Source organism: Peromyscus eremicus, chromosome 1 (genome assembly GCF_949786415.1).
Source record: "Peromyscus eremicus chromosome 1, PerEre_H2_v1, whole genome shotgun sequence".
NCBI lineage: Eukaryota > Metazoa > Chordata > Mammalia > Rodentia > Cricetidae > Peromyscus > Peromyscus eremicus.
Genome location: NC_081416.1, coordinates 146,173,491 through 146,201,214, shown reverse-complemented (window position 1 = coordinate 146,201,214; position 27,724 = coordinate 146,173,491). Strand labels below are relative to the sequence as shown.

General features: G+C 38.7%; 3 long non-coding RNA genes across 5 annotated transcripts in view; 2 read left to right on the top strand and 1 right to left on the bottom strand.

The window, feature by feature from the left end:
* Positions 1 to 12,131: 12,131 nt before the first annotated feature.
* LOC131919543 (uncharacterized) lies at positions 12,132 to 16,819 on the bottom strand. Of its 3 annotated transcripts, XR_009381284.1 has the most exons (4): positions 16,726 to 16,819; positions 16,454 to 16,529; positions 16,069 to 16,136; positions 12,132 to 12,436 (listed from the first exon to the last, which is right to left on the bottom strand). It is a non-coding gene; the product is annotated as an uncharacterized LOC131919543 (long non-coding RNA). The 3 variants fall into 3 exon arrangements; XR_009381285.1 differs by lacking the exon at positions 16,454 to 16,529 and having other exon boundaries at positions 16,726 to 16,807; XR_009381283.1 differs by having other exon boundaries at positions 16,454 to 16,761.
* The window catches only part of LOC131919523 (uncharacterized), an 88,470-nt gene continuing 77,543 nt past the window's right edge, over positions 16,798 to 27,724 (top strand). The window contains exon 1 of the long non-coding RNA XR_009381275.1: positions 16,798 to 17,004. This is a non-coding gene — a long non-coding RNA (uncharacterized LOC131919523). The remainder of the gene's footprint in view (positions 17,005 to 27,724) is intronic.
* On the top strand, positions 20,560 to 27,607 carry LOC131919551 (uncharacterized). Its single transcript, XR_009381286.1, has 3 exons — positions 20,560 to 20,936; positions 21,127 to 21,183; positions 26,961 to 27,607. It is a non-coding gene; the product is annotated as an uncharacterized LOC131919551 (long non-coding RNA).

The following is a 27,724-nucleotide window of genomic DNA, read 5'->3' as shown; positions in this document are numbered from 1 at the left end:
GTAGAGAACAACATGGAGAAGGGGCCAATTTTAGGTCTGCTTCTTCCAACCATTCTATGTCAGAGGATCCCAGGTCTGTATGTTCACTTCTGCTGTCCATTGCTAACTCTTAAGAAGAGAATTTTCCTCTTTAACCACTTTTATGCTTTCCACACCCATATTTTCATGTTTCTTCTGCTAAGAACTGCTAAAGGTGTTGAATTTTTACTTTATCAGACACTGTGTTACTCAGCTACCAAAGGGAACTTCTCTGATTCAGTTTCCTAGTCCACAGCATAGGGTGGAGAGTATTTCAGTACAACAATCTCACAGGACTGTCACCTAAGCACGTGTGAGGTAGAAGACTTGAGCATTTCTCCCTAAACCACACTTGGGTATGGAATCACAGAGTTTATCAGGAAACAAACAAACAGAATCCTTGCAGGGATTTGAAAAATATTGGAGGTTGAACAGAGGATTTGAGGTCTGAAGAAAGCAAATTCACACATTGTTGGTGAAATACACATGCACTGTAGTCCCAGTTTTCAGGACAAACTTCTTGAGCCCAGAAGTTTAAGGCCATCCTAGGAAACAGAGAGCTGCTTGCTCATATATCAAGGAAAGGAGAGGACAAGATTGGGTGAGTAAGGCAGTGGCAGTTTGGAGAGAGGAGAGAAGAAAGAGAGGAAATAGGAGGATGATGACAAGAAAGGAAAGAAGAAGAAAACAAAGGAATGTCTCCCCTCTGCTGATGTAGGTGTAGACCACAGATTTCCTCAGTCCTGAAATGTGCTTTTTCATATTTATTCTCATTTCACTCCCATGGCCACCTAAGAGGAACTTCATATCTTCAATAAACTTTTAAGTTGTTCAACAATTGCACCTATCCATATACTGTCTGTCTCCATTCTCTTTCAAAATGAAAGAGAGAGAAGGGGGAGGGAAAGAAAATTTAATATGGGGTTTTAAAGAGTTTTCTAGATACACTCCTATGAGATCTTTTTTCTTTATTATAGGAATTAAAGACTGATTTCTGTGTTTTATAAAGGCTCTCTTTCAAAACACAGGGCATTCCCACACAGGCCTGTGCAAAGGCTTGTAGATTTGCCTAGAAAGATCATTCTGGAGAACAGAAAACAAATTGCTGTAGATGTTGAACTTAACTTCATTTTCCTCCCTTTGGTGCCTGGCAGGAAATTACATGGACCACCAAAGACTCAAATAGATAAATCAGTCATGACAAAAGAAATAATCTTAGTTAAAACTAATGAGAAAGCTAATTATAGTCATTTATCTTCATATCAGATCCATTATTACAGCAAAGATCTTTGAGTGAAAATGGTCAAGGTGTGCATGTGAATAAAGAGTTCATGACCCACAGCATTGCTGAGGTAAGGATATAGAAATGGACCTTATATTTGCTAAAAAGATTCTGAAGAAAATATCAGATGAAATATACCACTCTCCTTGTTTGCTATAGTAAAACTATATGTATATATATGCTCCATTATATATTTAGCTGAGCTCCAGAGTTATTTGTCCTTTTGGGGACCATTTCTCTTTATGTATTATTTTTAACATTTCAGTCAAAGATGGTTTTTGGTAGGATTTAGTGGATATTGCAAAATATAAGACTAAGCAACATTTCATAGGCTTTGTTTAATGACACTTTCATATAAAAATAAATTTTTTTCAATAATTTTTCTTTTTTTTTTTTTTTTTCGAGACAGGGTTTCTCTGTGTAGCTTTGCGCCTTTTCCTGGAACTCACTTGGTAGCCCAGGATGGCCTCGAACTCACAGAGATCCGCCTGGCTCTGCCTCCCGAGTGCTGTGATTAAAGGCGTGCACCACCACCGCCCGGCAATTTTTCTTTTTAAAGAATATTTTTTAAAGATCTAATCACGATCCTTTGACAAATAAAATATTTCCCTCCAATTTTTGCCTTGGTTTATTGAATAATAAATAATAAGTGACATTAGAGATTACAGTGTCTGCCACGTCTCATAACTGATACATTACAAAGGTGAGATTTAAAGGAGCCTAGTGATGCCCAATGCCAGGACCTGGTCTCTATATATGTCAGGAACACAGCACCTCCAGGTGTTTTGCAGAGGGCTGAGGCTATATTGGAAAAGCATGTGGGAAAGGGTGTTTAAAGAGAAAACTAATGAAAAATCTAATGATGAAAGCAATGATAAAGAATAATGAATAGTAGAGGGAATTTGTTCTGGGTCATGGATTGTGAACATGTAATGATTATCACAGCATCCCAGAGATTTTAGCACTGAATTTAACTGACTTAGCCTCTTCTATTTGCTGTGCTTTCTACAAAGTAATATCTAATCTCCATTGGAATTGAAGGCCCTGGAAGATGGTCCACTTTAACTTTGATTTTACCCTGAGGTGTTTACCAATAATTGATCTTTGTTTCACTATGCTAACTTTGGATAAGGAAAAGGCCTTTCTCCATTACAAAGGAAAAACTAATCTTATTATTTAAGGGTCCTTTGAGTTTCATGTTGAGCACTCAAGAGTGACTTATTTCTAATTCAAGTTAATACTGTACTTCTCTAGAGGCTAAAAAGCTAAGCTAGAGATACTTCCTCTCTGTGGACTGTGTGACAGATATCTCCACATGTTAATTAAAGTAGAACAGAGTGATTACCATATGACTAACCATTTGAGAGTTGGTTCTACTGCTAAAGAGCAAGCCTACTCTAGTAGATTAACTGTCAACATTGACACCCTGCCAGTTTGGCATCCAAACTCATTTCTTTTATCCATATGATTTAACTACTGGCCTTTATATGATCACGGCCATGGCAAAATACAAAATGCATCCAAATGGAACTAAGGAGTCCTACAGATAACAACACTTGAAAATGTAGCTGAACGTTTTCCTGTGTCCTCCTGGTCCGCAGCCCCTCAGGCACAAGTAAATGCAGAGGCTTATATTAATTAAAACTGCGTGGCCATTAGCTCAGGCTTACCATTGACTAGCTCTTACACTTAACTCAGCCCATTTTTGTTAATCTATATGTTGCCATGTGTTCCCTGGCTTTACCTGTGTGTCATTACATGCTGCTCCCTGGACAGCAGGCTGGCGTCTCCCCATCAGCCTTCCTCTTCCCAGAATTCTCCTTGTCTGCTTATCCTGCCTATAATTCCTGCCTGGCTACTGGCCAATCAGCATTTTATTTATCAACCAATCAGAGCAACACATTCACAGCATACAGAGCAACATCACCCATCATGAAAATTCCATTCTCCTCTAAGACTCAAGGTTGTCTGTTATCCATGGGCCTTGCAAAAGCAAGAAGTTTGAGCTATAGGCCATGGTCATGCGATTTGTAACTGATATAAGCCTCTATATATTTACTTGGGTCTGAGCAGTTGCAGGACCACGCAGCACACAGGAATTTTATAAGTGGCTGTGGGACCTTGATGCTGGGCAAGACCAGGAAAACTTGCAACTATAGCCTGGGAACTCAGCATGTGTATTAGATAAAGTTAAAAGAAAAGGTGGGAGCTGGGTGGTGGTGGCACACACCTTTAATCCCAGCACTTAGGAGGCAGAGGCAGGTGGATCTCTGTGAGTTTGAGGCCAGCCTGGGCTACAGAGTGAGTTCCAGGAAAGTTGCAAATCTACACAGACAAACCCTGTCTCGAAAAACCAAAAAAAAAAAAAAAAAAAAGATGGTGGGTTTATTAAATACAGCTGAACGAGGAGGTGAGTCATCTCATCTCTGTATGGGAACAGTCTCAGGAAGCAGTCCGTAAGAAGAGGAAGCTACAGTTGGTATTTTGTGCACATTCAATTAGCCGCTATACTTGGATCACTGGGAGGTCATTCCATATTACCTAGCCTGACCTGGGGAAGGCTTTCCCATTTCCATGAGTCTGAGACTCTGATGTCCTAGACATCCCATGCTCATGCCAACAACAGAAATTTACTCAGGATCTCATCTACTCTCCTGTTGATTATAAGCAGCATTCATCAGGAGGGATGAACATCAGAAAAATCTGCCTGCGTTTGCATACCTTGGGAAATTTTGAAAAATCACAAGTCTAGAAGCCTAAGAAAGGCTCCCAGTCCTGTCTAGTCTTTTGACTTTGCAACACCATGTTATCACTCATACTTGCAAACCATACAATTGAGTTACAAAGCAAAATCACAAATACAAAAATCATAATGTTGTAAGTTTGTAATTTTGTGTTGTGTCATGTTCAGTGCCGTCTTGGGGTAAATGGATGCTGCTGGCTGTCAAGAGGATTCACTTTTAATGTCCTTCCAATTTTCAATATTCCTGCAAGACTTTAACATTTTGTTAGTTATAAGCATATATTTTGCAAGACATAGCAACTGTGCCAGAAAACCAAGTAAAAAAATGGTTGGTTTATGACTAAGAGATAATGAATTAATACCTGCTAGAAAAAAAATCCCTGAATATTTATAAACTCAAATTATGTAAAGTATATTGCTCATCTATGTTACTTTAAATAAAAAATACTATAAAATTAATGACATTTAACAATATTTAGGATTTCCCTAATGCCTAGGGAATATGTTGGTACCTTTTTATTAACGCTTGTATGTACATCATGTATCATTTTAGGCAAATGTGTGTACATGACATAATCACATACCATGTAATTTGTATTGGACAGTGGGGTGAGAGAAAGATTTCTGCCATTTCAGAGTGTGGAATATAATCAGTGAATGCAATCCTCATAAAAATATTCCCATTCAGTTCTTTAAAATTGATCTCTAGGAATGACTGGGGGGGATTAAGACTTTACTCTTTTTTTGCAGAAGATGCACATTTGATAGCCAACACTCGTTATTGGTTGTAGTATTAAGGAAACTCCACGTAGTAAATAGGGAGGTTTATTTTGTGGGGTAACTTACAAGTAAAGGGATAGGTTACAGTGTCTGGAAAAGGTGTAGCGCCATCCAGCTGTGTTCTCTGGAAAACTCTTATCAGTCTACCTCCAGCGTCCAGGATCTAGAAACCAAGAGGTGGCACAACGGGATCTCAGGTCTTAAGGGCTCCTGTCTCGGCTCTGCCTTGTATGCGTGACAGTTACCAAAGCCTCAATGGGTGTAGTACTTCCAGGTCAAAGCTGGAACAGCTACCCACTACAACCCAGGTCTGGCTGCTCACAATAGCCTATAACTCCAGCCTTTGACATTTGCCCTGTCTTCCCTTGGTGTTTTGTGTATTAATTCTTTAGTTTAAAATCTCAAATGTATTTCAGCACTTTGGGACAACATGCTTTAGTTGAGGCTGCACTTTTTTTTTTGCTATGAAATATATCACTAATCCAGTCATTTCCACAGACATTGTTTAAGTATAGAGTTTTAGAAAATGTTGTGTCGTTTGGAAAAACACCAATCTACCAACTTCATGTCTTATTCCTTTATTGTTTTCACTACCATGCCTTCCTTGTTGCAGTATCTTGTTATTTTATATAATTTTTAAATTTTTATTCTTTTATTTTCTGCATAGGTTTTACTCACATCCTCTTTCTGGATTCTTCTCATTCCTTCTGTATTTTACTAATAATCTAAGTGAAATGGCACATAGGAAGTAGAAAATGTCCCTATTGAGGACTCTCCTGCAGCCAGGGCTTCCTTGCAGGACACACTCTCCTCCTGCACCTTGTTAGGACTTTCTTTTTAACGCAGGGATTGAGAGCTGTGGTGGAGGCGCAACTGCCCAGGGTGTTGATGACCTGATTCATGAGATGACAGCGATGGGGCACATGCAGCTGGAAAGGTGTGGGAACTTCTCCCTAGAGTTCAGAGAGTCCTGAGAGTTTCCACAATGAGTTTGTGAAGAAAGCAAAAGGATTTCTTTCCTCTACCAAGAAGTTTGTACTGCTGAGTGATGAGAGAAATCGTTGGTGGCCAGAGGTTCATATAAGAGAGCTGACCAGGGAACCTACAGGCTACAGAAAGCCTTTCTGAGATCTGTGGTAACTAGTCTGGCTCTTTGGTCCTGACAATGCTTATGGACTTGCTCTGAACTGTGTCCTCTTGAAGGAATTGGTCCTTTGCTTCACTTTCATGTCAATCTGCAAACTTTCTGACATTAGAATTTTCTTCTTAAAAATTTAGAACTATATTATTTATATGTGCTGGGTGGTTTTTATGTCAATTTGACACAAGCTACAGTCATCTGACAGGAGGAAACCTTGACTGGAAAACTTCCTTCATAAGATCAGGCTGTAGACAAGTCTTCAGAGCATTTTCCTAATTAGTGATTGATGCCTATTGCTTGTGGTGCCTTCTTTGTTCTGGTGGTCCTGGGTTAAGAAAGCATGCTGAGCAAGCTGTGTGAGCTAGACAGTAAGTAGTGTTCCTCCCTGGATTCTGTATCAGCTCCTGCCTCCAGGTTCCTGCCCTGTTTGTGTTCCTGCCCTGACTTCCTTCAGTGATGAACAGAGATGTGGAAGCATAAGCCAAATAAAGCTTTTCCTCTCCTAGTTGCTTTGGTCATAGCATTTCATCACTGCAATATTAAACATAACTACAGCAGTATGGTTATTTTGTACTCATATGTGTGTGCACATAAGCATGTGTCTCATCCCATGATATGAGGGTACAAGTCACAGGACAAATGTGGTTCTTTTCATGCACCATGAGGGTCTTGAGGATGGAATTCAGGTAATCAGACTTGGTGGCAGGCACCTTTACTCAGCAAGCCATCACACCAGGTCCAGACAATTTTTAAACTATGTTTTTTTGTACTTGGAAGACTTTATTCCCATCTTCACCTCTTCATCACAGACTTTTTATTTGTCTTAGTTAGAGTTAATGTTGTTAGGATGGAACACTATTGCCAAAATCAAATGGAGTAGGAAAGGACTTATGTGGATTATACTTCTGCATCGCTGTTCATCATCAAAAGAAGTCAGGACAGGGAATCAAGCAGGGCAGGAACCTAGAGATAGAAGCTAATATAGAGGCCATGGAGAGGTGCTGCTTACTGGTTTGCTCTTTATTATGGCTTGCTCAGCTATCTTTCTTATAGAACCCAGGACCATCAGCATAGGGTGGCACCATCCACAATGAGATGGGCCATTCACCATTAATCACTAATTAAGAAAATGTTTTACAGGTTTGCTTACAGCCCATTCTAATACCAAGACTTTCTCAACTGAGGTCCCATCTTCTCCAGTGACTCTAGTTTGTGTAAAGTTGACATTAAATCCAGCCAGACCATACCTCTACCTTGAGTGTATGTTCTCTGAGTCTGTTCTGGCTTACTCCAGCCCACAATCATGGAAAGAGGACATAGTGGAAACTCTTTGAGTGTTGGCTCTAGGCTAACCAATTAATGCAATTTTACATTATTGCATTACCAAGTTGTGGAAGCAAGGAAGGCTGAAAAATAAAACAATTCTATCAGCAACAATTTCTCTTTACATTAAGTGTGGAAACTGACCTTCAAAGTATGAAGTGTTAGAACTTTTTGTATAAGAGTAAACTAAGAATTTAAGGATTATTAAACAATTGGAAGATGAGTGAAGACATATTTTTCCACAGCCCACACATGGTCATATGGATGTATATTTTTCCTGAAAGGTCAGACTTGTCAAGATTTTAGACAGAACATTCTGTGACTTAGCATCTGAAAATATGACCTTTACACTGCATTATTAAACATAGAATATATTCCTGAAAACAAAGCTATTATCCTGTTAAATTTCAAAGTTCACATGCTTGGAGATGCCATGCACACATGTCTTCTGAGGAAATGAGGCAGCTTAAGATATTTCCATAGAGCATGTTTAAAATCCATATTTGTCAAAAAATAGCAACCCAGAAAGACAGTAAAGCTTGTGCACCTCGGAGTTTCAGGCTCATATATATTAAAGCAATTATCAGCTAATTAACACCAGTGTGTACTGCGGTGGTAATATGCCTGCATAACCTTTGACAATACACACATGCCACGGATTGGCCTATTGGGGGGTACCACAACCGTAGGAGAACCAGGGCTTGGGTAGTCAGGAAGGCAAGGATTTGGCGAATGACAGACAGACAACACACTCAGAAGCGGTTTGAATCTGCTGCAATTTTACTTCTGCAAATCAGTAGTTTATATACAGAAAAGAAAACTATCAATTCATACAGGGAGCAACAAGAGCTCGGCAATAATTACATCTTTGTAAAAAACAGCAAGCACACAATTATTAATCGGTGCTAGACATATTCCTTCACCCACAAGAACTTTATGACCCAAAGAGCAGTCTGTGATTTCTAAACTTAGTACAGTCCCTAGACTTGTGTAGACTTCTTGCGGTTGCAGCTGTGTCCTTTATCTTATCTCAGCAGTTTTCTAGTTTCTTATACATTTCTATTTTTCTGGTTCTCATGACCCACTTAGCCAATTTGGATGCTGCAGACCTTCTCTAAGTCTTTCTTCAGTTCTTCCACCACATATCTCTTCTAATATAAAACCTTTTTACCTGCTGGAATATAGACTCTTGTACTTTTACACCTGTAAGGGGAAGGGGTTCTGCTGTAGTCCTTAAGTTTCTCATGCTGAACTTCCTCAACAGAGGGGCCCACCATCTGCCTCCTATGAGATAACGCCTTCTGCCATAAATCATTTTAGTTGGGATTCCCAAAGGATTCCTAGTGGGTGAGTGTTTATTCCCTAGAAGTGTCTGAACCTTTATACTTTTTTAATCTAGTGGCTTGGGGTTTTTAAGAAATAGCTCATTCTGCTATATCTGATTAAGATCCATGTCCAGCTTTCCCTTTCTTCCACAGTTCACAACCCAAGCATTCATTAATTTTGGCTGTGCTTCATAGATTAATTAGAACATTATCAGAAAAGCAGTTATACAGAACCCATAGCCCAGGGAGCTCATGATCTGTGAAGCACATATTCTTCGAGAAGGAAGCATAATGTGGGCACTTTGCCAGGGACCTCTAGGGAGCTTAGTCCCGTGGGACACATATCTCCCATCCGCTATTATTAACATAATTGTTCATGTCACAGGGACGACACTGGAGTTGGTGTGGCACACACACACACACACACACACACACACACACACGTTGCTTATTGAAACCATCTGCATTTCTTTTTATACATTTTTATTATTTGTTTTATAAAATGATAATGTAGCATTTATTCCTTCCCTTTCCTCCCTCCAAACTCTCTCATATACTCCCCTTTGCTCTCTTTCAAATTCATGGCCTAGTTTTTCATTAATTGTTATTACATGTATTTATGTATATGTATATACATATAGATTCCTAAATACAACTTGTTCAGTCTGTGTAACAGTACCTGTATGTATATTTTCACACTAACTTTTTGATATTAGATAACCAATTCATATACTTATCCCAGGAAAGACTATTTCTCCCACTCTCAACATCTCTTAGTTGCCTACAGTTCTTTGTGTGTTCAGGACTCATAGTTTATTTTTAATGAGCCATGCCAGTAGAACTCTTTGAAAGAATCACTTTTTCTGACTAAAACGGTATGTTCATTCATAAATTTGTTTTCATGAAGCAAGAGACATAGCTGCTATAGAAATAAAACATGAGTTCCTAATTACCAGAAATACATTTTGTATGTATGCCTTAAAGAGCTTCAGAAATATGGGAAAGAGTTATATTGTAAACAAGTATGCTAGGAGAGACTAGAATTAGCATATGAAAAGTAATTATAGTAAAGGACAACTGATAAAATTCCAAAAGCAAATTCAAATGGGAACACTGTAGTAAGACTCAAAGGAAGTGACACAGATAGACACATGCCAGGCATTGAGACAGAGGGATGACAGAAAATGAATAACATATGCTAGAAGTGTTATTTACAGATAGAAGGTAGAGATAGATCATAGATAATAGGTAGGCTGTAGATGAAAGGTAGGTGACTATAGATCATGTATAGAAGATAGATACCAGGCTAGACAGATGGTTAAGCAGTTAAGAGCACTGGCTGTCTTTCCAGTAGTCCTGGGTTCAATTCCCAACAAACACACAGTGTGGTTCACAACCATCTGTAATGAGATCTGGTGCCTGCTTCTGGTGTGCAGGCATGCATACAGGCAGAACACTGTGTACATAATAATAAATAAATAAATTAAAAAAGAAGATAGATATTAGTAGATGGTAAATTATAGATGACAGATAGATATAAGATATAGATAGATAGATAGATAGATAGATAGATAGATAGATAAACCATTTAGCTTAATTTTCATGGTAGTTTTTAACAGGAAAAAGCTTTAATAAAACACAGAACATTATTCAGTTTCCACGAGATTGTAGGTTTTCTGTAATTTTTGTTGTTGTTGAAATCGAACTTTAAACCATGGTGGTCTGATAGAACACAGGAGGTTATTCCAATTGTTTTGTAACTGCTGAGATTTGCTTTGTGGCCAAGTATGTGGTCGATTTTAGTCCAATTGGCGAGAAAGAGGAGGGATTGTATGAGCGAGAATTGTTGAGACCAAGACTGGAAAAAGCACAGGGACAAATAGCCAAACTAATGGAAACACATGAACTATGAACCAACAGCTGAGGAGCCCCCAACTGGATCAGGCCCTCTGGATAAGTGAGACAGTTGATTAGCTTGAACTGTTTGGGAGGCACCCAGGCAGTGGGACTGGGACCTGTCCTTAGTGCTTGAGCTGGCTGTTTGAAACCTGGGGCTTATGCAGGCACACTTCCTTCAGCCTTGGAGGAGGGGACTGGACCTGCCTGGACTGAATCTACCAGGTTGACCTAAATCCCCAGGGGAGTCTTTGCCCTGGAGGAGATGGGAATGGGGGGTGGGCTGGGGGGAAGGTGGGGGTAGGGAGGGGGGAGGACAGGGGAATCCATGGCTGATATGTAAAATTAAATTAAATTATTAAAAAAACCCAAAAAACAAAAAACACAGAAGATTGTGATACATCAAAGCAAGTCCTCTCAAGGACAGATCCTGAGTTTAGTTCTGAGATTACAGGAAATTTGCAAAAAATTGTTGTAAAATGAGGCTACTGTGTTTCTGACATGTCAGTAATATTTTTCTTGAATAATGCAAAATTGTGAAATATAATGCTTAGAACAGCCTGGACAAAGCTCTTACTTCAATCTCTAGTAATGCAAAAGAAACATAGTCTTCAATGTGTTTTCATTTATGACAATTGTAATTCATTGACTGTATATTAAGGTGAAAGGTTGTAGCTAGGTTGAGTGAGAACAGAAAATTGATCAAAAATTGTATTCCACATGAATTACAGTTCTAACTTATGAATGTACTTTTCTGTTTTTCATTTCAGCCTCCTAAGTTTCTGATGAGACCTATAGCTAGAAACCCTTTGACTAATGACTTTTGCTGGCTAATACTGATTGTATAGAGGTAATTTCCATGAAAAAGGGATGCATTTTACTTGAGAAAGAAAAGTACAAAGCACAACTTTTTTTTTTAACTTCTGATGTTAGGAATCATTTCCAGATATATACATTGCAGATCAAAGGAGAGAAGACACAGGGCCACATACTCTATGTCAAAAAGGTGTAATAGTACATCTAGAAACATGATGGGATTTCAAATATTTAATAAAGATTCCTATCATTGAACTGCAGAAACTCAATGTTAAGATTTGAACATGACTGAGGTCCCCTTTTACCTTGAGTACTACATAGAACCCTCTCAGAGACCACCATCTGACTGATCTACCATTTGGTCTTAAATCCATCATTACCATACCACCTCTAATATAGCAAAACAAAATGAATTACCATCACCTAGATATATAATCTTCTACACTAATTTTGTTGGTGTGTGCAAATGTCCAGTAATACAATATTTCCATACAAGAAACCTTACAGTATAATCTTCATCTCCTTAAAAAGGATCAACAGTTATAATATTTATATTTACTTAATTTTATCCTCACATGACATATGTGTAATTGTTCTCTTTCCTTTGTAAATTAGTTATATGGTTTATGAAAACTTCAGTGAGTTGTTCAGCATGAAATTCTTTTTTTGCATTTTATACTCATATATTAGAAAGAGCGTTCTAAATTTAATTTTCCACATATTAGCCCAGTCATGTTTCCCACTCATCTTATTTACAAATAGCTGCACTTAGCTAGTTTGCATTATGTATATAAAAGTGTATTCTCATTTCATTGTGCTTTAATTTAAATTTTAATTGTTTTATTATGGTGAAAGGCTATAACAATTTAGGTATTCATAGCTTACTGTGTTTAAAACATATCTCCTCTTGTAGAACAATTTACATAATCGAAAATCATATAATTCATACTAAGGAATAATAAACTACTAAGGAAATAGGAATACTTTATGTATGAATGGTTTCTTCCAATGAGAAGATAATTATGTAAGAATTCTTTAGCTCCAACTCTGCCTGTTGTTTACTTGAAGTCTTATGCATCCATGGGTTGGAAAGACCGATAGCATATCCAGCCCTGGGGAGGACAGGTAATGGAGAAAGAAAAATTATTAGTTCTTGACAATGTCAGTTGACATAGTTCAAACTCTAAATCATATTTGTATATTTTTTAGACAATATTAATTAATGAGTGATCAATAAGAAATGTACTTGCGAACTCATTTTTCTTGTTCTAGCTGGCACATAGTACCATCCACTCAGTCACATACTGTAGGTGGTAATATCAGTCTGACACTGCTCAGGTCAAAGTCAAGTTCATAAAGACTCTTGATTTAAACAGCTACCTTGTAAACAATGCCATTGTTCTCTTTATATGTTGCCTTATTCATTTCGATAATCATGTCATTTCATCCTACATTACTAATTGTCTTGTTCACTTGCTTGCCCTCAGTGTTTTTGTTTGTCTATAATTGCATAGATTGAAATGTGCAATGTGCACACATATACAAAAACACAAATGCACACGTACACTGTATACTCATGAAGTCATACAGATAAATACATAAGCATATTACTAATGCATAAATATATATATATACACATATACAGATAAATGTGCAAACAATGCATATATACATGTGTGTGCATGCACATACAGAATCATACATGTGTACACGACTCGGAAAACAGGCAGTCAAATATTCACATACACAAACACAGGTGCCTTCACTGGTATGTACACAAAAATGCAATCATATACATATGCTTACACACAAATACATATACACATACACACAAAAATAGACACATACATGATCTATACTGTACCTAGAGTTTTTCTGCCTGGCCCACGGTCAGGGCAAATCTCTCTCACCTGCCTGTCCCACAGCTGCTCAGACCCAACAAAATAAACACAGAGACTTATATTGGTTACAAACTGTATGGTCATGGCAGGCTTCTTGCTAACTTTTCTTACAGCTTAAATTAATCCATTTCCATTAATCTATACCTTGCCACATGGCTCATGGCTTACTGGCATCTTCACATGGTGAAGCTGCCGTGGCAGCTGGCAGTGTCTCTCTGACTCAGCCTTCCACTTCCCAGCTTTATTCTCCTGCTTGTCCCACCTACACTTCCTGCCTAGCCAATGGCCAATCAGTGTTTTATTTATTGACTAATCAGAGCAACACATTTGCCATACAGAACATCCCACAGCACTTTCCCCCCCTTTTTTTTAAAAGGAAGATTTTAACCTTAACAAAGTAAAATTACATATAATTTGGGAATTTGTGCGTAGCTTCTCTTACTACTTCCTGCTGGAGGGGGGCACTGTATCTTATGGGGACACAAAGAAAATTTTAGAATTATGGAATAGTCCGTGAGGGTGTATCATCTGAGCCAGTTGCCTTCAAACCATTCTGGATGTTGGATCATCTGTGCCATAGTGTCACCGGAGACCTTTCAGGGGGTCTTGGCTGGTCAAACCTGATGTATCTTAATCTGGAACAAATCCATAGACTCTGGCTTTCTGTGGGAACAAAAGCAGAGTCTCCTTTCCAAAGCAACATATCTTTATATCCAAATTTTGAAGTCAAAGTATCTTTAAAATATACATATTGGTTTAACTCAACATCTTTTACGATCAAATGTTTTTCTGCAGTTAAAAATCCCAAAGACAACACAATCCAGATTCTCTGTGTAATATTCATCTTTATGTGGCTGATTTTTTATATTAATTTTACTGTCTCTTTAAAGACTTTATTTTTTAAAACTATTTATTTCTTTATATAACTGTATATATTCCTTTTTTGTCTCTTTCAAGCCTACGTATATTTTACACACATTTTAAACTATTACATCTGAATCTGTCTTGTTGTGAATCTATTGCTTTAGACTGCAGCAGCTGTGGCTGCTGGCTCCACCCACCTCAACTTCCTAACATGGCGGTAGGGTACGTTTACCACCAGCTCTGGGAGCTATTGTGGGTCTATGCTTTTATCCAAGCAGCGTATAGGCCAGAAACCTCTTTTTTTGTTTTGTACTAGTAAAGGCTAAATCCACCATGCAGCTTAATGTGCTACTTGCAGAGGCCTCATTCCTGCCATACTGCAGGTTGAGTGCGCATGCTAGAAACCCACCAGTAGCTCAAACCGGCAGCTGCCGCTCATTTGAGAGAGACAATTAAGAACTGTTTTTGGCTCCGTTTTAGAATCTTTTCTCAAGTTTTAGGTGGAAACTCTTGCTACCACGTTGGACGCCATTTGTACCTAGAGTTTTTCTGCCTGGCCCATGGTCAGGGCAAATCTCTGTCACCTGCCAGTCCCACAGCCGCTCAGACCCAACCAAATAAACACAAAGACTTACATTGGTTACAAACTGTATGGCCATGGCAGGTTCTTGCTAACTTTTCTTACAGCTTAAATTAATCCATTTCCATTAACCTACACCTTGCCACATGGCTCATGGCTTACCGGCATCTTCACATGGTGTTTCTCATCGTGGCAGCTGGCAGTGTCTCTCTGACTCAGCCTTCCACTTCCCAGCTTTATTCTCCTGCTTGTCCCACCTACACTTCCTGCCTAGCCAATGGCCAATCAGTGTTTTATTTATTGACTAATCAGAGCAAAACATTTGCCATACAGAACATCCAAAAGCACTATACTGTACAACACAAGAATGCATGCATACACACATATATATATATAATACACAAATATGTACATAAACACACATGCATAAACTTATACAAAACTCATATAGAACAAACTCATATGTATAATTACACACATACACAAGCACACACACAAATACACACTTAACACACATATACATGCACACACATATAAATATAAATACACACAAATACATACATATATACAATTAACACATACACATGCACATACATAAATGCATACCTAAATACACATACATGTTTATAAACACAAAACACATACGTACACAATGCATACATACACAGGTATACACATATACACACACATGCACATGCACATGCACACTTGCAAATGTTTGTATACACCTGCGCCCACAGAGTGAACTAGTTGCTGAAGCCAGGCTGATGACCATAACCCTATCCTCACTGACTTTGATGCTTTATCTTTGTAATAATTTATTTTCCCTCCTCACTCAACTGTGAGCCTTTTAAATACTGTTTTCAGGAATGGTATCTTCATATGATTTCAGAGGAAGATGGGTTCTGGGTTGTGTGAAATCTCATGGTCACCACTCCGTTTCCTGCTCTTTGGGTCAGTAATGATCTTGCTGGAGACTAGCAGAATATGTTCTGTCATCTTTAGTGTTTAGGGCCTCCTCCACATGAATACTATGTATTTATGCCATTCCGTCTTCGAGAGGGTCTCACAGCCCAGTCACACGTGAAAGGAGGATTTATCCCTTATACACTCTATGACAGAATTATTAAAGTGAGGTTTCTTTACTTTCTGTTTGATGGAATGTGTGTAAATGCTCATGAGGGATTATCATTACTGATAAGCCTGGATGTTTTGCAGCTCAGTTTTAACTCACACACTGTTAAGACTAAACCTCTCTAGGAGTAAAGAGAACAGATGCCACAGCTCATTTGCATGATGATGAGAGGATTCTGAGTAAAGTGAAGTGGTAATTAGGTCCATGGAAAGGAATCAGCACAGCAATGGTGCCTCCCAGCATATGCTTGAACTTGCTGAGCACCTGGGCAATTGTGGACGCATCCTCTTCTCTTTCGTGGGAACTCCTGGGTCTTCACAGCCTTTGGCTATCTGGAGAAAATACATAGTATTTTCAGCTCTTGGGGGTGCAGACTGTTCTCTGAACAGTAAACAGATATATTCATTAACTTGATGTTCTTTGCAATTATTTATTTAAAGGCTTAAGGGGATATGAAAAACAAAACCTTTATAAGTTGAAATGAGACTTGCTACCTATGCAAAAGTCTGTTGGAACCCATCATTTATCTTCTTTATTATCTTTCACAGAAGCACGGTGTGAGAAGAAAGGAGTTGCTGTGTAATTAATTGAGATATTTAAAAGGGAATTTTCATGTGATAAAAGCCTGGAGTTACATATCAAGTGTTACCTTAGGAAGATCTTCAACTTTCCATCAAAATTATAATTTCAGAGAGATGTTTGAATATTACATTTCCCATAGCACACTGAAGAACAGAGTCAAAGAGTTTCAATTTTACACAAGTAAATCTACAAAATGTGTTAAAATTCCAGCATCAGAAATACACATTGCCCAATATGTGTGAACAGTAATTCCACCAGTAACATATGTGCACACCAAATTGTGAACCAAGTACCTCTTCCCTTTACACATTCTAGTCAGAAATGAGGAAAAATATATACCTAAGGAGAATCACCTTGGTAAAGACACTAATTTGGGAATCATTCATAAAGGATCATGCATATATCCAACCCCATCCCCCACTCCTGCCAGTTAGAAATGCAGTTAACAGTCTACTGCTTGTGACTGTGTCAGAGTGGAGGGAGAGCTTATGGGACTGACTCTGTACTCCAGGTGTAAAGTGTCATGTGGAACTGAATTAGAGGACCCCTGGGCTCTGCCAGTGGGGAATTTCTAGCACATGGAGACCTGCCCCTGTCAGCAGTGAATGTGTTAAGAAAGTAAGTGTGACATTTTGTTTTCTCTTATCTCATTAAGAGAGTGTTTGAGATTTACTAAAGAAGATATCTCTATCCTCCAAGATCTCCAGTGCTTCATGACTGAGTTACAAAATTGAGAACAGTGATTACTGGAAAAGGATCAAAGGGTAGCAATTAGATATGTAAGAATACAGAAATGGACCTTGAGAGGGAAGGCTAGACAGCTTTCAACAGACTTGTCTGGAACAGCAAAACTTGACCTGATTTATTAACTTATTTTTCATGGTGGAAATCAAAGCTAAGATCCAGTGCATGTACTTTAAAACATATTTATTAATTTTTTGAAAACTTAATACAAAATATTTTGATCATATTCACTGTCTATTACCTCAAGTCCTTCAAGAGCTTCTTCAACCTCCCTACCCTCTCAACTTCATATTCTTTCTTCTTTTTGTGTAATAACTTATCTAGGTCTATTAGTGATCCTGTGTACTCTTGGTAATGAGGCACTCCAGAGCAGCACCATAGATTTACCAGAAGCCACAGCATTAAAGGAATCTGACTTTCCCCCTCCCATCAGCTAACCATTGTATGTTTGAGCAATGCTTGATACTCACAACCCAAACTCATGAACTTCCTTTTCAAACTTCACTATGACTGTAACTAGAGTTTTCCTGCCTTGCCCACAGTCAGGACAAATCTCTGTCACCAGCCAGTCCCACAGCCGCTCAGACCCAACCAAGTAAACACAGAGACTTATATTGCTTACAAACTGTATAGCCGTGGCAGGCTTCTTGCTAACTGTTCTTATAGCTTAAATTAATCCATTTCCATAAATCTATACCTTGCCACATGGCTCGTGGCTTACTGGCATCTTCACATGCTGCTTGTCATGGTGGCAGCTGGCAGTGACTCCCTCCACCTTCCTATTTTCTCAATTCTCCTCTCTGTTAGTCCCGCCTATACTTCCTGCCTGGCCACTGGCCAATCAGTGTTTTATTTATTGACCAATCAGAGCAATTTGACATACAGACCATCCCACAGCACTATGACTGTACATAAATCATCATTAATTTTATGACTTGTCTATTCTTCAAATTCAGACAGCATTTTCTCTTCCTAGGGCACCTACAATAATCTTTATTTATTGAATGTAATTCACCAAGTCTAGGACGTCCTACCTTTGTATCAAAACACACACCTCTTCCACTTCATGAAATATCTTTCTTCTGCTCCTTTATGTTTTTTTCTGTTGTTGAATTAAATTTATTTCTTAACCAAAGACTTACCAGATATGTTCTCTGGCTCTAATACATATGGAAAGCTTCTTTCCCTTTGCTCAATTTCATCCTATATATTTTGGTTTAAATTTTATATGAATTTCTTTATTTTGTTATATTTAAGGTCTTTTTTAGTATATAAATAAAAGAGTTTCTGGCATGTAATACTACGGAGTAAATGGATACATTTTCAGAATTGATAAAATTATCATAGAAAATGTTGAAAACAATCTGCACATCAGCCGAGGCTAAGGTACTCTCTGCTTTTTTTTTTTTGTCTTAATATTCCTGCCCACTTCTTTTGCTAAAACACCACAAAAAATGATGACATAGCGATATATCACCCCTCTATGTCAAACTCTTTCAGTAGACCACAGAAAAAAGAGAGGAAAAGTGCAGGATGATATTTTCAAAGCAAGATGAAATGAGTTGCAGCTTCAGAATCACAGCCTGTGCATTCACTGCTGAGACTGATGACGTAGTGTAGAAAATGCAACACGAGACCTGATTCTTCAGGAATTTGGAATGCTACAAACCTATAGTTGGAAACAAAGTCACTTTGATAATGCTTACACAGAAATTTTCCTATTCATTGTGCTCTATTATGTGAGCAATTATTCTTATTAAATTATGAACTTATTTCAACTTGTGAGCCCTGATTCCGGCAAGACATCCAGCCAGGTAGAGCCACCTTCCTCCTCCTCCTCCTCCTCCTCCTCCTCCTCCTCCTCCCCCTCCCCCTCCTTCCTTTTCTTCTTTTTCTGGAGACCAGGCCAGTTTCACACTCACAGAGATCTACCTGCCTCTGACTCCTGAGTGCTGGAATTAAAGGAGTGGCCCATCACACCTGGCTTCAAGTAGAGCCTTCTTATCACTGTTTCAGGAGTGTAGTTTTCTTATAAACATCTAAAATTAAATAAACTCTTGAACAAGATAACTCCCTGCCCAATAAGTATCATGATTGTGAGATTCTCGTAAGTGCCAGTCACAAATCTTCACACTTCATTTGACTGAATTTCTACCTATTTAATTATTTTTACCCTTCTCTATTCATGTTTCTACTGCCTTTACTTCATATACAACTGGATTATATTTCCATTTATTTTTATTTCTTTCTGAATGTTGTGTATGTTTTTAGAACAATATCTTTCTACTTAAACTAAATATGTTTGAGGGAAAACTTCAATTTAAGAGAGTTCAAATCTGTTCAAATCACCATCTCTTTCACCATTTCATTCATTTTCTTGATTTCCTTTTTGATTGTATAACTGTGCCAAGATTTCAAGTATTCCTGGTACCATTTCTAAATATGCCCAAACTTGTTGAGATCCCATGGGAGACATTCTGTTCTCATGGCATGTGTTAATCACATGGACAGCTTGTCTCCAAGAAGACATTGCTTTGCTTTATGACACAGGGCACCAGACACTCAGATTGGAAATTATTAGCAAGCAGCAGGCTAGCCATTGAAGTTGCCTCTTGTCTCAGGAAGCATTTACTATACTTAGAAAATGTTGTTCTTTATAATACTTTATATTAACCCGATGTCAGGTAGTTATGGGTTATTTCCTGTGTATTAGTGATTGCTTGCATGTATATCTATGCACCACAAGCATGCATAGTGGTCTCTGAGTCCAGAAGAGGTTGTTAAATCCCTGGCAACTTGAGTTACATGTAGTTGTTACCTTTCATGTGGGTGCTGGGAATCAAACACAAATAACCTTCAGGAGCAGTGAGTAATTTTAAATTTTGAATTCATCTTTGAATCTCTTGAATCTTATTTTGAATCCATCTCTTCAGCTCTAGTCATTGATTTTTTTAAAACAGCTTATTTTAAACCCAGGCTGTTGCCAAGGCAATAAGTTGCCCTCCACAAACTGATAGCAAGGTCCCATTGCTGAAGACAATAAGAGGTTGAGCTGGTGGCTGCACAGAATCTGCTCATCCCCACGTTCTAGTGTCTTTGACATGGACCCATACTCTGCAGGCTACCAAAAGGGAAACAACTTAACCACCAAACTTTTGATCTACGAAGATATACATATACATGCTGGTAAAATATACTAGGGCAATGGTAGAGCAAAGTCTGTGAGAATAACCAACTGATGTCTGATTTGACTTAAAGCCCATTCTGTGAGAGAGCACCCATACCAGACATTGCTTGTGACCAAGAAACAGACTAGATAGCTAAGAGTCCTAAGGAAGAACCAAATGTTATTGCTTTAAAAAAAGTAACAATAAAATGACTAAAATGACTTCTAATGGTATTTTACTATACTCCTAGATTGGTGCCTTATTCTGTCATCATCACAGAAGCAGATGGGAACAGATGCAGAGACCCAAAGTCAGACATTACACACACACACACACACACACACACACACACACACACACACACACACAGAGAGAGAGAGAGAGAGAGAGAGAGAGAGAGAGAGAGAGAGAGAGAGAGAGAGAGATTGGAACACACAGCTCTAAATGAGATGTCTCCATCAAATCTCCCCACCTCAGAATTCAGGGAACCCCACAAGAGAAAAATCAGAAGGAGCAGGGGTGACAGAGGGCATGGAGAACACCAAGAAAACAAGGCCCTCTAAAACAACTGAGAAAATCTTGTATGAACTCACTGAATCTGAAGCAAGAAAGCACAGGGCCTACATGGAGCTGCACCAGGTCTTCTGTATATACACTATAACTTTCATTTCATATTTTATGGAATTCATGAATGTGAAAATGAGTGGGTTTCTGATTCTTATGCCTTCTCTTTTATTTTTCTGTTGGCTTGGATTATCAAACTTCAGTATGATCCTTTTTGTTTTATCTTATTATATTTTATTTTGTTATGTTTTTTGATATCTCTTAGAAGCCTGTTCTTTTCTAAAGAGAGACAGAATGGGAATGGATCTGGATGAGAGAGAAGGTGGGAAGTAACTGGAACAGGTAGAGGGAGGAGAAATTGTATTCAGATTATTTTGCATGAGAAAAGAATTGGTGTATAATAAAAGGGAAAACTCAATAAATTTTAAAAAGAATATAAAGAAAATGTGGTTATGAATTTGAGTAGGAGCAAGGTAAGTAAACACTTGTAGCTAGAGTTTTCCTGCCTGGCCCACAGTCAGGACAAATCTCTCTCACCCGCCAGTCCTGCAGCCGCTCAGACCCGACCAAGTAAACACAGAGACTTATATTGCTTACAAACTGTATGGCCGTGGCAGGCTTCTTGCTAACTGTTCTTACAGCTTAAATTAATCCATTTTCATTAATCTATACCTTGCCACATGGCTCGTGGCTTACCGGGATCTTCCCATGCGGCTTGTCATGGCGGTGGCTGGCAGTCTCTCTCTCTCAGCCTTCCACTTCCCAGAATTCTTTTCCTTGTCCCGCCTATACTTCCTGCCTAGCCAATGGCCAATCAGTGATTTATTTACTAACCAATCAGTAACACACTTGACATACAGACCATCCCACAGCACTTCCCCTTTTCTTTTCTTAAAAAGGAAGGTTTTAACCTTTACATATCTCCAAAGTCAGCTTGGTATATTTGGGAATTTGGGCGTAGTTTCTCTTACTACTTCCTGCTGGAGGGGTGCGCTGTATCTTATGGGGATACAAAGAAAATTTTAGAATTATGAAATAGTCCATGAGGGTATGTCGTCTGAGCCAGTTGCCTTGAAACCATTCTGGATGTTGGATCATCAGGGCCATGGTGTCATCGGAGACCTTTCAGGGGGTCTTGGCTGGTCAAACCTGATGTATCTTAATCTTGAACAAATCCATAGCCTCTGGCTTTCTGTGGAAACAAAATCAGAGCCTCCTTTCCAAAGCAACATATCCTTACATCCAAATTTTGAAGTCAAGGTACCTTTAAAATATACATTTTGGCATAACTCAACAGCTTTTGTAATCAAATGTTTTTCTTCAGTTACGAATATCAAAGAGAACATAATCCAGATTCTCTGTGTGGTAGCCATCTTTACGTGGCTTATTTTTTTATATTGGTTGAGCCTATTGCTTTAAACTGCAGCCTTCTAAGCCTGAACCGGCGCTGGCGCTATGGCTGCTGGCTCCGCCCACTTCAGCTTCCCAACATGGCGGCAGTACGTTTTCTGCCAGCTCTGGGAGCCATCAACTCTCAGAAATAGTGGGTCTATGCTTCTATCAAAGCAGCGTGTAGCCCAGAAACCTTTTTTGTTTTGTTTTGTTTTGTTTTGTACTAGCAAAGGCTAAATCCACCACACAGCTTAATGTGCCACTTGCAGAGGCCTCATTCCCGCCAAACTGCAGGTCGCGCACGCTAGGAACCCGCCATAGTAGCTCAAACATGCAGGCTGCCGCTAGCTTAAAAGAGACAACTAGGAGCTGTTTTTAGCTCCGTTTTAGAATCTTTTTACTCAGGTTTTAGGTGAAAACTCTTGCCAACACGTTGGGCGCCATATGTAGCTAGAGTTTTCCTGCCTGGCCCACAGTCAGGACAAATCTCTCTCACCCGCCGGTCCCGCAGCCGCTCAGACCCGACCAAGTAAACACAGAGACTTATATTGCTTACAAACTGTATGGCCGTGGCAGGCTTCTTGCTAACTGTTCTTACAGCTTAAATTAATCCATTTTCATTAATCTATACCTTGCCACATGGCTCGTGGCTTACCGGGATCTTCCCATGCGGCTTGTCATGGCGGTGGCTGGCAGTCTCTCTCTCTCAGCCTTCCACTTCCCAGCATTCTTTTCCTTGTCCCGCCTATACTTCCTGCCTAGCCAATGGCCAATCAGTGATTTATTTACTAACCAATCAGTAACACACTTGACATACAGACCATCCCACAGCAAACACTGGATGAGTTTGAGGGAGGAGAAGAAAAGGGATGCTTCGTTTTTTGTTTTTTTGGCTGTTTTGGGGGGACCTGCCACCCAGCTCTCAAATAAATTACACACAGAGGCTTATTATTACTTATAAACTTCTAGCTTTAGCTTAGCTTGTTTCTTGCCAGCTTTCCTTAACTTATCCTATCTACCTTTTGCCTCTGGACTTTTCCCATTCTCTTACTTCTGTAAATCTTACTCTTACTCCATGGTTTGCTGTGTAGATGGGTAGCTGGCCGCTGGAATCCTCCTCCTTCTCTGGCTGCTTCTTTTCCCTCCTTCCCAGATTTCTCCTATATATTCTCTCTGCCTGCTATCCCCACCTATCCTTTCTCCTGCCTTGCCATTGGCTGTTCAGTTCTTTTATCAGATCATCAGGTGTTTTATCTAGTCAAAGTAACACAGCTTCACAGAGTTAAACAAGTGCAACATAAACAAAAGTAACACACCTTAAAATAATATTCCCCAACAGGGATAAAACCTATAAAAATAAATAAGAATAATAAAAGAATTTATTTTAAATCTCATTACCTTCTCAGGGATCTATGTTGTCTATGAAAGTTTGTACATAGACAGTTGGTGTTTGTGAGTTTTACTTTTCAGACATACCAGGTGTCTATCAGAATTTTACAATTTAGAGCTAATACATTGTACTTTAAAGGTGTTCTGACCACTGAAGAGCTGTAGTTTCTAATAGATGAGCAATGATCAAGCAAGGGAGAGCAAAGCCTTCCCCTTGAAGCATATCAAAATGAGTACTTTCAAGGGATGTTGAGGTACTAGAGACAATGTCTCTGCATTTCTGTCTTTCCTGGAGATGACTGTGTAGACCAAGTGGGCGTCTAGCTACTGAGATCCTCTTGACTCTGCCTTTGGACTGCTGGGGTTAAAGGTGCACATCACTATGCCCTGGTACTGGTTTTGAGATTGCACAGTCTCTAGTTTAATGTTCTATCTCTGTCCTACTGTAACCATGTAAACATGGTTGAATAAGCATGAAATGAATGCCTTTTTGGTGAGAGTGTGGATTGGTTTTGAACAGAAGTTTAGAGTAACTGACATACAGAGTTTGCTCCTATGAACACTTTCTCAAGCAACACTAATGTTTGTTTAGATTACTCTAGACAAAGCATGTCTGATTCTAGTCCATCCTTACCACAACTTCCTGTCTCAAATAAATACCAAACAAGGATAAAATGTTCTGAAAAACAAGACTCTCTATGGTCATTCCACAATAGCTCTGCTGTCATGCTGTTGATTTAACAGAATGACCTCTCCCAACTGGAAACAAAGTATTCCAGGGGGAGGAACTGATCAGTGAACATGGGCTCTCATACTGATCTTAGCCCAAAACCTCACAAGAAAATAAAAGCAGCTTTGGTCTGTCAAACATAAAACCCTCCATGAAGCCTATGGTTTTTTTTTTTTAAGCTGATTACTTTCCAATAAGTCTGATTTATTGTGAGTTGAGTTGAGGAAACTACAACCTCAATTAGCCCAGCTCACTCCTTTAACTCAACAGGCAATTAAAGAAAGACTAATTAAATAAATGAACACTTTGGTATACAGTTTGCTGTAAAGGGCAAGACTTTGAATTTTCTCTTAACTCACAAGACAGACATTGGAAGTTTTAAAAAAAATAAGAAAATGTAAAGAATAAAGGAGAGATGAATATATGTATTCAAAATAATAATCTTAACGTAAGTTTTAATGGGAAAGTTTTCATATACTAACAGAAAATGATAACAAATTCATATATAACTTGTCATAAGTAGAAGTTATATATAATGTGCCACAAAATGAGAATATAAATCTAAAACTGAAAATGTCAATTAAGCATCATCAAATTACCAAACCAGGGATTATTAAGCATTTAGGAACAAAACAAAAAATTAAGTTTATAAATATAAAAAATATATCCGAGAGAATATGCATTACGTAATATTTCTCCAATTTGGAAATGCTGAAACAAAGGACAGATGATGATAATTATAAGCTGAGAAGAAAGAAAATTAGAAAAAATGAACTCAGTAGTATGGAAACCCTACAGACAACGTCAATGCAGAACATGAAATAAACTTAAACCCAGAACAGGTAGAAGTGCACACTGGTCTAGCTGATGACCGTTACACATGCAGAAGGTCTGATTTGTATCCCTATCTTTGATGCTGTTTTTATTCTGCCCGCTGCCCTCAGCAGTGTTCACCTCCACTGCTTAGCATGCTCAGGCTGCGGTGAGAAAAACCCATAGCCTGGGTGACTTGAGAGCAAACACTTATTTCTCCAGGTTCTGGAGGGTTTTGAAGTGTAAGATCAAGTTACCCACAGATATAGAGCCTGGTGAGCTCTGCTTCCTGCTATGCAGGTTTCTTATGCCTTCTCAGAAACAGGGGCGTGGGAGGGATTACGATGTTTTCTTATTGGGGTATGACCTTCTCATGAGGGCTCTAGCCTCATGACCAGATTATCTCAACAAAAGCCCCACTTTCTAGTATTTGAGTACTGTGAAAGAGGATTTTATTTGTATTTATCAGGGAGACGTGAACAAAAATGTTTTCTTCCAAAATAAAGCATCAAGGATACATTTAAGAAACAATTCTAGGCAAGTTCAACTTGGTGAAGCAGTGAGTCTGTGGGGGTGCTTTACAGAGGCATTATTTACAGAGAATGGCTGAGGGGTTTCTTACAGAGCATGGATGAGGCAATATTCTATTTTTTATTTTTATTTTTTACATATGTTATATCCTGACCTCAGTTTCCCTTTTTTTTCACTTCTCCAAGCTCCTTTACCTCCCTCTGCCCAGATCCACTCCTCTTCTATTTTCCTCAAAAAAAAGAAAGAAAAAAAGAAAGAAAAACAGGATTCTCAGGGACAGCAACTGAACATGGCATAACAAATTACAATAAGGCTAGGCACAAACACTCATACATATCAAGGCTGGTTGAGGTGACCCAGCAGGAGAAAAAGGGTCCCAAGAGCAGAAAAAAACATCAGAGATAAGCTCCCCACTTTCACTGTTAGGGGCACCACAAGAATACCAAGCTATAAAACAATAATGTATATGCAAAGGACCTAGCTCAGACCCATACAAGGTTTGTGATTGGTGATTGTCACATCGATCTCTGTCAACCCCTAAGAATTCTGCTCAGATGACTCTGGGTTGGTGTCCCCAACTTCCCTAGTTCCTAGAATCTTTCTGGGTGAGGTGTTCTTTACAGGAAAAAAATGGTTGAAAAATGGGTGCCTCCCCAGAAATCCCACTAGAGTACTTGGCAGCTGCATCAATGGAATGAGTCTCCAGTCAACTGTCAACCTTCTCCATATTCTAGTGTCTCTCTCATGACCACTTTCATATAGTAGGATACATGAAAATGCGGTGGAGAAAGGGAGAGGCTGGAAATTCATGGCATATTCCTTGCTAATAGGTCTGGTCTTTGGTGGTGTCATGTGGGTTAGCTCAACTGTTGTGATTTCAAGATTCCAATAAGCATGGCATGCCTGAAGGAAAGGGTTCCACAATAAAACTCTTTAGCATATGTTTTTGAGAGAATGTAATTTCATTTCATAACATTGTATAATATCAAGTTCTATGAGGAAAACTATTAAAAACCTGTATATCTATAGTTAATGCTATGTACTTAGTATGTATTTAAAAGTAAGTCTTGTTTGTTTGGGTACTGGTGAGGTTAAAGTATAAATTCTCTTATAATCTATGGAACACAGATATGGGAACTAATAGATGGATAAATAGAAGCCTACTAGAAGGACATGATTTGGAAGGGTTTTTCTAAGTAAGACAAAAGCTGTGTTTAGCCCCCAGCTTTCCATTTCTTTAACAGCTCAAACAAAGACAGAAGAGGAGAAATTGAGGCTGTTGCAGAGCAAAGATCAAAGGATACATTTAAGGAGGCTATGAGAAAGGAAAGCTTCTACAGATGGACTGAAGGACATTCTAAGTTCTAGAAATAATGTAGATGGATTGAAGATGCCCATGAAGCAGTAGTGCTGGTGTCTAATGAGTTCTGCAGGGGTTTTAAGGCCAATAAGAGTGTGAATTACCATATCAAAAAACTGACCAAAATGAAGCAAAACTAATGCAAGAGGATTTTAGCAGATACCCTCATGAACAGATTTGGTTGCTGCATGCAAAGAGGCAAGACCCAATCCTTACAAGGGAAGCAGTTCTTGCAAAGGATAATATGAATGAAACTTCAGGGCCTTAAAATCAGTCAGTCATAAATACAGAATGCATAGAGGTGAAGTGAACAGAGCCTCATTTATTCAGAGCCTCATTTATTTAGATAGAAAATATAATGTTATTCACCCAGGCATGGTGGATAGGGAATTGAGGAACTGAAATGTAATCTTTGTGGAATTCCAATGTTATCCTTTATGATATACAGAGTTTTGAAGGGAAATGATGATGATAACTCTTGATAAGATCATTTTACTGTCAGTGAATTACACTTAGAAAATAGATATGTAATAGTTGCATTCCTCATCACTGTGAGAAAATACCCAACTAAAAGTAAATTAAAGAAAGTAGAGATTATTTTGGCTCCCAGAGGAAGATTCCAGCAGGGAAGTCATGGTGACAGGAGGT